General features: G+C 54.2%; 1 protein-coding gene across 1 annotated transcript in view; it reads left to right on the plus strand.

Moving 5' to 3' along the window:
* The first annotated feature begins 4,186 nt into the window (after positions 1-4,186).
* SDK1 (sidekick cell adhesion molecule 1) overlaps positions 4,187-11,103 on the plus strand; it is a 339,428-nt gene continuing 332,511 nt past the window's right edge. Inside the window, exon 1 of the mRNA XM_014549990.1 lies at positions 4,187-4,342. The gene's annotated coding sequence lies outside the window, so the exon portion shown is untranslated. The remainder of the gene's footprint in view (positions 4,343-11,103) is intronic.

An 11,103-nucleotide genomic window follows, 5' to 3' on the forward strand; every position in this document is an offset into this window, starting at 1 on the left:
CTGTGCCAGCGGGTCCTGGCTCCTTCCTAGATGAGCACAGGCAGTCACGTCGGACAGGAAAGTTCAATGTATTCACGTTACCACCGAGAACCTTAGGAGTCCATTTAGGAAAGTGACTGCTGCATCATAAAATTATAATGTTGTCTGGAGAGAACATTAAGTCCATCCCTCTCCTCTGGGTGGACCTTAAATCTGCGTTACCCGCACAGACGAGCCTCTCTCTTTCATAAATGATTTATGTTCTGTTTAAAAGATTGTGAAAATGGAAATGTCACCGTTTTCCTTAGTAATTCATTCCAGGGTCTTATAATGATCATCCTAAGAATACAGAAGCAGGGTCATCTCTGCTTATTTCTCCCCCGGAAGGGAGATCTTTTCGTTATTATTGGGCAAGACGAGCACACACACACACACACACACACACACACACTCTGCCTCAAAAGGCCACAGGGCGACCCCACTGGCTTTTCCCCAGGTCAGGGTCTGATTACCTGTCTCAGAAAGAACTCAATCATTTTGTCTTTATGGGCCTTTTCAGACTTTTTTCTGTGCCACTTAAGGCACATAAGGATCACATGCTTTCGCAGGGGCCTGTGCCGACCCGAATACTAATCTTTTTGTCTCTTTCTCTCGCCTAAGCGTTTGCGTTTTTCTCCCTTGATACCTCGTTTAATTTCAGGATCTACTGTCTGTGTCCGTGGTAAGCAGTGCTGGGCTGGGAGAGATCACTGCTACTCGGCACGTGGGCCAATCTCCGTGAGATACTTGTGGTCATAACTTTAACGTAGACACGTGAGATCCCGCCCTTCCTCCTAATGTGAATGCTAGCGTCTGCGCCAGCCATAATTCTACCGTCGCTGGATCACAAGCGACCTGCTGGCCAGCTCGGTGCAGCTGTTCTCTGTGGCGGGTTCTCCGCCGGTCGGGTCAGGCGCCCAGCGTTTCTGCGCAGCGGAGGCCGCTCAGGAAGCTGCGTGTTCTGCGGAGGCGTGAACCACGGCATCGCTCACATTCAGAACCCCTGCGTCATCTATCACATCGCAGATGCCCTGTCATTGTAAAACCAAATCCAAGCTCATGCGTGTCTATCTTGAAGCAGGTTTCTTTCAAAAAGATGTATTTCCTCCGACTTATTCCTGCAGGACGCTGCAACCGCAGGCAGTGGCGTTCCTCTTTCTGCTGTCAAGGGGCGTGCAGGTGGCGGGACATAAATAAAGCTGCTGCGCAGTCGGCCCCCCGGCGTCAGAGCCACAGCCATAGCCACCCGCTTTATCACACGGCTCGGGTCGTGCGAGCGGGTGACTCCGCTGACGTACATAGCAAACTGCGGAGTTGGACAGCGGATGGTGGATCCAAACCTAAAAACGCACTTGAGGGCTCGGAACATGTGATGTGCAGCAGAGGCAGGGGGCCCCTGGGCCAGGCCGAGTTATACATCTCAGCAGCAGCGCCTCACGCCTCCCACCTCACTCCTCACACCTCATTCCTCAGACCCAGACTGTGATCTCTGAGGGGCCAGGGCCTGTCTGACTCCGTCCATGTCCGGGGCTGGCTGCAGAATCGGTGTGTTTATCGAACAGAAAGTTGGGCGGGTCAGAGATCTCTGAAACCTCCTTACCCCCCGTTCTCCCTCACCCCCACCTTCAGTCCATCACTGCCTTTGCTGGCCCCCTAAATAGTGTTTGAAAGCAGCCGTTTCTCTCCACCACCACAGCCTCTATGATTTCCCCGCCCTGACCCACATCACCCTCCAGAGCGCTCCCTGGGTGCCTGGCTTGGCCTCCCGCCGGGTCGGCTCGCACCTCTGGGTCCCTCCTGACCCCTCCTTGGTGCGGCCAGAATGAGCTTTAAGGGCGACTCTGTCCAGGCTGCCTTCTGTCCCTCTAGAGGGGGTGGGAACCTCTTATCTGCCTAGGACCACCGTGCATTTATAACATCGTTCAAGGGCCATAAAATTATCAACGTAAAAATTAGCCTGCAGCTATATTTGATCAAACATTTAATAACTCACCCCTAATGACCTGGGCAGGGCCAGACCCAGTGATTTCTCAGGCCTTAGGCGGCAGCGGTTCTCCACCCCTGTTCTAGAGTAATAGCGAATCACTAGTTAATCTATGTATATATAAGCCTAAGTGACTGTCTGACCGACCGGTACATATGACACGCACTGACCACTAGGGGGCGGATGCTCAACACAGAAGCTGCCAAGCTGTGATGACTTGGCAGCAGCGGTTCTCGGGTGACGCACCCTGGAACCAGAGAGGAGGGAGCGTGGCCCCACTTCCTTTCAATGTGCACGAATCCGTGCACCAGGCCACTAGTTATAATAACATTGACAGTCTGTTCACTAGTCCTGTGACCGTGTGGAGTGTGAAGAGAGCACCACTGAAAATCACTGGGGTTGGCGTGGAGACCGCTGCGGCTGGGCCCGGCGCACCTGCGCCCGTCCCCACCGCCACCTGCTGGTTTTCTAGCCTTTGTACCTCCCAAGGCAGCTCACACCCCAGGGCCTCGGCGCTTGGTTTGATCTGAGGATCTGACTGGACTGAGCTTTTAGCTCTTGGCCGCTGCACGTGCTCACTGACCAGGTTGAATCTTCTTATTTGGGGAGGGGGGTGTCCAGGCGGGAAAGGGCAGAGGGAAGGCCCCAGGTGTGACAGGCTTTCCTGGCTTCAGAGGTCAGAAGCCGAGCGGCGCAGTGTCCGTGTTAGTTGAGAGGGTAGGAGGCCTGGAAGGGGGACAGGGAGCAGATGACACAGGTGTGCCCTGGGATTTCATCGCAAAAGCGAGCAGGCATCTAATTCCCTGTGTTTTACTGATGAATAAACAGAATCAGGGTCATGCAGGGAATTAGAGATGGCAAGAACTAGAAGCTGAGTGTCCTGTGGTCATATGTTTTTAAAAAATTATTGAAGCGTATATACAAAAATGGCACAAGTCATATATATGCATTTTCACTAAATACGTACCCCATGCAACCACACAGAGTAGGTTTGGCCTGTCTCCATCCGCAGCCCCCTATGCCCTGCCCCATTCCCCCAAGTCACCCCCACCCTGACCTCTGACACCGCAGACAGTGCCGCCTGGTTTTAACTTCCCGGAACCTGGGATGGAGGCCAGTGTGGGAACTCCTTCCTTCCTGTCTGGCGTCTTTCACCCCGGGTGTCTGTGGGGTGCACCGGCTCCGGGTCGTGTGTGGCTGTAGGTGGCTCACTCCCGTTGCCCTGTGCTATTCCTTTGTGTGAAACACACAGGTTCCCGGGGTGGCGCCCCCTCCTGTGCGCGAGCTGAGCTGGGTGCCTCATGGCGTCCGTGCAGGCATGAGGTTCGCTGGTTATGGAAGGCGATGCGAGGGCGTGGTCTCGGAGCCCAGGTGCACCCCCTGCTGTCACCTTGAGGACAGTGTGCCTCGTTGCCCCCAGGCTGTGGGAGCAGAGGGCCCGCCTGCCCCTGGAGAAATGCGGGTGAACCCACGGGGACTAGCCGGGGCGGCTCCGTCAGACACGCTCGGATGGTGCCGCCAGTGAGCGCACAGCCAGGGGAACTGTCATCACTGCGAGCTTCCTGGGGGCCGAATGGCTGTCACTGCTACTTTTAAAACAAGGCCAGTTGATTTTATCGTTATTTCTATTTTAATTAAGTTTTGTTGGGGTGACATTGGTCAACATGAGCATACAGGCTTCAGGAGCGGGTTTCTAAGGTACAACGTCTGCATATGGCACCGTGTGCCCACCCCAGTCAGCTCTGCGCCTGTCGCCTCATGTTCGGCGCCTTCTCCCCACCCCTCCCTCTGGCACCACCCCTCTGCCGTGTGTTCATGTGTCAGTGACATCACACGGTCCTTAGCTTTCTCTGTCTGACTGTCACCCGGCATCATGTTCTCTGGGTCCATCCATGTTGTTCAAACGGCGCCGCTTCGTCCTTTGTGGCTGAGCCGTATCCCGCGGCGGGTGTGGACCAGCCTCCTCCATCCAGTCCTCCCCCGCGGGCACTTCCTTGTGTCCATGCCTTGGCCGCCGTGTATCATGCTGCCCTGACCATAGGGGTGCATGTCTCTTTGCGAATACATGAGTCGATTTAAACTAAAAGTGATTCACTAATTGGATGAATGCCGTTTTCACATGCACTTTATTCAGCTATTTTTTTCTTTCTTTCTTCTTCTTCTTCTTTAAAATTCTCCAGAGGACGTGGTGCCGTATTTTAAGACGGAGCCGGGGCTGCCACAGACGCACCTGGAGGGCAACCGCCTGGTCCTCACCTGCCTGGCCGAGGGCAGCTGGCCCCTGGAGTTCAAGTGGCTGCGCAACGACAGCGAGGTCACCGCCTACAGCAGCGAGTACAGGTACCGGGTCGCCTCAGGCTGAGATGCCCTTGCACATGGGTGTGTGCAGAGCGTTGGCCTTGTCGGCCATGGAGGCGCAGGGATTGACCTGGTGGGAGTGGCTTTCTAACGCCCCCGGGAGGAAGGGGTGGCTTTGAACATGCGCTTAGGATGGGTTTGCTGTTCTCATACAGGTTGTGTTGCTCACACGTAGGGAGTCTCTCGTTATATTTGTAAAACGAAGCCTGGGAGGAGAGTTACCAGACCCCAAAGAGAGGAATGCGAACAGCAGCCTTAGGATTAGACCTGCTTCCCCGGGCAGCAGCCCAGCCCTGGCAGTGCCCTGTCCGAGGAGCACACGTGGGTAAACAGCCTCTTAGACCAGAGCGTCTGCAGCTCTGTGCTCAGGGAAACCTCCTCGGGAGCTCACCGAGCTGGGGCAAGAGAGATGGAGCCGCGGGAGGGTGGGCCTGCGGAGGGCGCCTGCATCCACAGCACATCCCTGAGGGTGCTGGCCGGGGTCTGGGCCTGAGAACTCCGCTGGGGACTGTGTACAGGCCAGAGACGGGGGAGCAGAGGAAGGGGAGCTGAGGCCGGGAGCAGAGGTCAGGCCACGCCTGGGCTGGGGCCTCACTGCGAAGGGGAAGCCGCAGCACCAGCCTGTGGCCCAGCGGGTCTCCAGGTTCAGGTCTGTTCAGCCTGCATTTCTGTGCGAGGAGGGTCACACCAGATGCTGCCCTTCTGGGAAGGACAGAGAGGTAGAGACGGCCTGAAAGTCTGAGAGGCCCCACGCAGCACCAGCAGCAATTCCAGGCTCTCCTCCCATGAAATGGGAAAGAGAATGGGATTTCCAGGGTTACTTTAAATAGAGGGAGGGGCTTCCCCCGGAGGCGTGGCCACCACTCACTGTCCTCAGAGCCCCAGTAAGGCCAGCCAGGATCCACACCCTGCCCCCGCCCCCAAAAAATCTGGGACCCTCACTCTACCCCCCCTCCAGGGGGATCCACACCCTGCCTGCCCCCCCCTCCCCCGGGGGATCCACCCTCTGCCTGCCCGCAGTGGGGTGTGTATTTAAAAAATCAGTTTGAAGTCTACATGGCTGTACACAGAGTAGATTTCTTAATTGATGGCCAGCATGGACGATGGTAAGATATTACATAAAAGTGGGCTCTCGGGCCCCCCTTGACCAGTCGGCAGGCCCACACAGGAGCAGGCGCTGGCAGAGCTGCCTTCGGGAAAGGCACGGCACTGGGTCCGGGGCGCTCTGGCCCCATCCCATCGGGCCACACGTGTTGGTCAGCCCAGTGTCGGCCCGCCCCGCGCAGGCCTGAGCTGAGGCCGCCTCTGTCATCCGCGGGCCCGCCCCGTTGGTGTCAGCGGTTGGAGCTTGATCCTCATGGTCCAGCTGGTTGACGCTGAGCAGACCTGGGTGTGAGTCCCAGCCCCCAGCAGTTGGCCTGGTGGGTGACCTTGGACAGGGCGCCCGCGAGCCTCTCATCCAATGTCCGCAGAGGGATGGTCACACCTCACTCGTGGCGTTGTGAGCGGAAAGGTGCTAATATGTGAACATGGCCTATTGTCTGGCCCACAGCCGCCTGTTACCAAAGCCTCGGCCACAGTGTGTATTATTGTCCCGTGGCATCTGGGCTTGCTCTGTTGGGAGCGCAAGAAAGAAAGAAGTGGCCTTAGAACTGAGGACCCTGATGAGCCATGGGCTTTCCCAGCAGAGGAGAGTGCAGGCACTTCCGTTTGCCTGGGTGACTTTGGACAAGCTATCTCACCAGAGTGACCTTACTTCTCTCACCTGTAAAATGGGTATAACAAAGCCCACCTCAGAGGGGTCCTAAAATTCAAATGACACTGCTTTGGTGCCCTAGGGCCTAGGCAGATAGGAAGGATGTTTTAAGAGAATCCAGCTTGTTCGTCCTAATAAAAAGGAGTGGTCAGTGGATGGCCTGTCCTGGTGTCTTCACCCTGAGGTCATGGCCAAGGACAGTGGCAGACAGACTTCGTTCTAGACCCTCAGTCTCCACTGGCTTGCGTTCCGGAACCGAGCCGCTGAGATCACGCCCGTGTGTTCTCCTGTCCGGCTTCTGCGTTGTTTCTCTCGTCTCACAGCGAGAGGCACACCGGCCCGTCCGAGCCTCCCACTCAAAGCCACCCTAGGGCGCCAGCCACACACACAGTTCAAAACATTTGGCTTAACCCAAAGAGTGGGCCCTGCAGGCAGCCAGAGAGCCCCTTGCCTTTCACTCTACACGTATGTCTCATAACAGCAAACCTGACCCTGGAAATGGGGTCTTTGGACCCAGCCCAGAGCCGCCTCAGTGACACTGCACAGGCTGGGCTCCCCTCACCAGTTCTGCTCCCCAACAGTCCTCAGCCAGGCTGCTGCGCCTCAGGAACGTTGGGCGAGCGCCCGGCAAGGACAGCACCTGCGAGAGGTGCCGCAGGTGAGAGCGCCGCTTCAGCAGCCCACACACGTGCCTTCAGGCTCGGAGGCCCCTCATTTCCATACATTAGCATCGGACTAGCCCAGGTTTGCTTGAAATGTAAAGCAAGAGGAGAAAAGGTCTAGGAAGCACACTGTATTGCGCTTCCCGGGCTCGGGTACAGATTTCTGGGAGGAGGGGAGAAGTTCCATCCACCTGCAGGTCCTTGTTCTGTGTTGATCTAGAACAGCGGTTCTCAACCTGTGGGTCTCGACCCCATTGGGGGTCGAACGACCCTTTCACAGGGGTCGCCTATGACCATCGGAAAACACATATAAGTCACATATTGTTTTTGTGATTCATCACTATGCTTTAATTATGTTCAATTTGTAACAATGAAATTGGGGGTCACCACAACATGAGGAACTGTATGAAAGGGTCGAGGCATTAGGAAGGTTGAGAACCACTAATCTAGAAGGAGCGCCCCCTACGGGAAGTCTGTGCTCATGTTTCCCCAAACATTTCTGCAGAAGACACTTCCGTTCACTTCCTCCAAAAAAGAGCATTTGCTGTGAAGGCCCCGGGCCGCCTGTGTGACATCAGTGCTTCCCACACTGCCTCGTCCTCAGATCCGCGTGCTCGTTTCTCCCACTCACTCATTCCCAGCAAATGAGCGGCATGCGGCCTGGTCAGGCCTTCCTCTTCTTCTTTAAATTCCTGTCCAATTCTGTTCATTCCAGCAGCAACTAACTTGCCATTTAACGAAATGCGAAGTAACTGAAAACAGTCACTGCCATCTCATTAAGAAACACGTTTCCTTTCTAAGTTTTTAATGTTTAATCATTATTTTTCAAAGTACGTAATACATTTATTGTGTTTTGATGAACAGTGAACATGGAACCCAGAAGAAATTTTTATAAAAAGCACTTCAGATCTTTTGGACAAAGGGGATTCTCTCTAAATTGCTATTTATGTGCACATTTTTATTTCCGAGAAGTCGGGTGGGCAATCGATGTGTATCCTTAATGCATAAAACTCTGTTACATGAGGATACGTTTCTGAGGGGTAAGTAGGTGTGATGCACAACTTCAAAGAGAAAAGAGAAACCATGTGGAAGCTGAATTGGTTAGAGTTCATTTTGAAAACTGGATAATGTGGCGATCAAAACCACTCTATTATTTAGATTCCATGGGAGACATTTTAAAACAGTGGTGTAACATTTTTATTCGTAAGCGCCAGAACGCTGCACGGTGCCATCATTTTATATGTGCAGCCATCTAAACTTGTAAAACAGTTTCGGGGTGAACTTGGACATCCTGGAGGAGGGGACTGTGCCCCGGCGGCCGCACCTGCTCGTCAGGGCTCTGGAGAGTCCACAGGAGACCGGCGTCCTGCGCTGGAGCCGGGCAAGGGGACGCGCACCATTAGCACAAGGAGGCGCGTGGCGGCCGCTTCCCGGGAGCTCGCTGGGAGAGATGGGTTTCTGCAGCCGCTGACTTGGGGCCGACGTGATAAATTACATTCTATTCATGAGGCTCCAGGACTGAGATGGGTTATCGAGGATCCATCGTGTTTTGTCATCATTTCTTTCAAGATATAAAACCTGTCTAAAAACCTCAGGCTGGTTTTCCAAATTACTCTTCCATCGCCTGACTCCCGCTCAGCACCTTCGGCTGCCAGGCGCTCACCTCCACGCGGCGGCTCCACGTCCCGAATTGAAAACACGGCGCCTTCCGAAAATGATGGCTGTTCCCGCCTGACATGAATGCCGACCCCACCCCCACACTTGGTGTCAGTGATGAAAATGCTAACCCTATAACAGAGAAAATAATATAAATTCACCTTTGCAGCTTTGACAAAAAAAGCAATTTCTTGGCTGCTTGTATTACGGTTAAACTGCACGGTGAGTTCTGGCGAGTTCCAGCCGCTGTGTTATTCATGGGCCTGCTCATTTCCACGTGTAAGCACAGGTGACTACACTGAGAAAACCGGTTTCCACCTGCCCGCCCCCCTCCCAAAAAAACAACAACATTTATTCTAAATTATTTTCTGTTTGGAGCTAAAATAGTATTTTGCAATTGTATTCAAAGTATATATCTCCAAACCAAGACTTTCTTGGTGCTGGGCACAGTGCTCATTGTTACAGAGGGCGGGGGTGGTAATGGATGCTCTAAGCTGCTGAAGGATCTCACCACTTCCTCCTGGGCCTGTCTCTGTGCTCAACCTCTAGGACAGTTTAATGATAGAAAATTCATGGATGTTTATTTTTTTTTATTCCAGTAAAAAAATAGGAATTATTAAGGGGGAAGTTACTTTTTCCTAAGTCTTATCCAAAGATAAAAAATTTCATAATATCAATAAAAATTATTCAATGCCTGGAAATCACCTTTATAAGAAACTAGGGGCCCGGTGCATGAATTTGTGCACCTTGAAAGGAGCTTTGGGCCGCGAAGCTGCGGTAGGCACAGCTTCGCGCCCCCGCCCCACCTCTCCCACCGTGGCCCCTGGTCCCCTGTCTGCTGGCAGCCCTGCTCCTGCCACTGCCATTCCCATGCGCTGACGTCACCGGCCCTGCTCGCACCCGCTGACGGCGCAGAGCGATTAGGGCTGACGCCAGCAGTAGGTGCAAATGGGGCTGGCACTGTCAGCAGGTGTGAGCGGCTGCTGCTGCCCCAATCGACCCTCAGGAGCAGGGGGAGGTGGAGAAGCCTTCAGGGGCGATCGGGTCCGGCAGCGGGTGCGAGTGGGGCCAGCACCAGCAGCAGGTGTGGGTGCCGGCAGCAGGTGCGAGCGCCCGGCGGGACCACGGCACACAGGAGCAAAGAATTTTCAGTAACCACCTGAGGCTCGCCGGGATGACGGCGACCGGAGCCCCGCCTTGGTCTAGCGCCCCCGCTCACCTGCTCCACCATCCCACTGCGGCCGATGCCCACCATGTTCCTCATTCTGCCGCCTGCTACTGATGCCTACCATGTGCCTTGTGCGCCCCACGGTGGTCAGCGCACGTCATAGCAACTGGTTGTTTGGTTGTTCTGCCGTTCGGTCTGTTTGCATATTAGGGTTTTATATATATAGATGAGTAGAACCTACATGAAGAAACGTAGTGAACGTCGCCCCAGTTGGGAAATCTAAACATTGTAGAAACTGAAATTCCTTTGAAATTGTTGTTGAAGTTTAGCCTCATTTCAAGAGAAGTCCCAGTGGGGTTTGCTGAGGGTACCGTGATTCATGAGCGGACACCAGAGCGCATGTCGAAATATAAACAGAAAAGAAGCCCAACGAATCTTCAAACACTAGGTGAACACAGGGAGGAGTATTTCCTCCCAGGAGCCACCATAATTAAATGACATGTTAGTGGGACACAAACAGACAGAAATATTCCAGAAGGGAGTTTGAACTAGACCGTTGTGTCCATAAAAACCCACACCCTCAAGTGAGCATGAGAACCAGCGGCAAAGAAATCAGTTATTTGGAAACGATATTGAACATGGGTCCTCTTTTTATACCAGACACCAAGTACTTTGCAGATTCATTTAAGAGTTACATTAAAAAATTAAACTATAAGAAAACAAAGGTGAAATGATCTCTAGATATACCAACGTTTTGTAAAAGACACTAGAAAAATGGCCAAAACCAGATCACAGCCATATCCAAATTTACAGCGTCTCCTCAGTGACCACTACCAATGAAGAGGCAAATAATAAACGACAATGATTTTGCAGCATGTCGGACAGTTCGCTCTCTGTGATCAGCTGGGCTCTCTGGAAACTGCGGAGGCGGGTTGGCACGAGGTGTCTGGGACACTCAGGCCGCGAGAGCAAGGGCAGAGCTGCGACGCGAGGAGGAAGACCCAGTGCCACCCAGACAGAACCAGGACACGCTCAGTATCAAGGTCCTTACAGAGCTCCACTGATCCCCCTGGGACGAAGGGAGACGAACACAGTCACCTCTGAGCTCCTTCCTCAGCAGATGGCCCACGGCCCCAGCCTCACTCCGGCCCCTCAGGCCTGAGGGCCCGAGTGGACATCCTGGCGCAGAGAACCCCGGGACAGGCAGCGCGCAGCACGAGGCCTGGCTGATGTGGGGTGGCTCAGATGAAAAGGTGGAGCCACAAGGGCTTTTGGAATGGCCACAGAGGGTCAGAGGGAGCCTGTTCTTCGAGCCTCAGTGGCCCTTGCACCTGCTGCTGAGTGCCAGCCACCAGCGTCCCCCGGGAGGATGGTCTGCAGTTTCTACCAGGACTTCCTGCAGCTGGGGGAGGAGCAAGCTGCACTTCTTCTCTGAGCGAGGGCCCTGCTGCTGGGGACACGGGCACTGGATGCCACTGCAGGGGACGCTGCCCCGATGGGC

Source organism: Myotis brandtii, unplaced genomic scaffold, assembly GCF_000412655.1.
Source record: "Myotis brandtii unplaced genomic scaffold, ASM41265v1 scaffold579, whole genome shotgun sequence".
NCBI classification, from domain to species: Eukaryota; Metazoa; Chordata; class Mammalia; order Chiroptera; family Vespertilionidae; genus Myotis; species Myotis brandtii.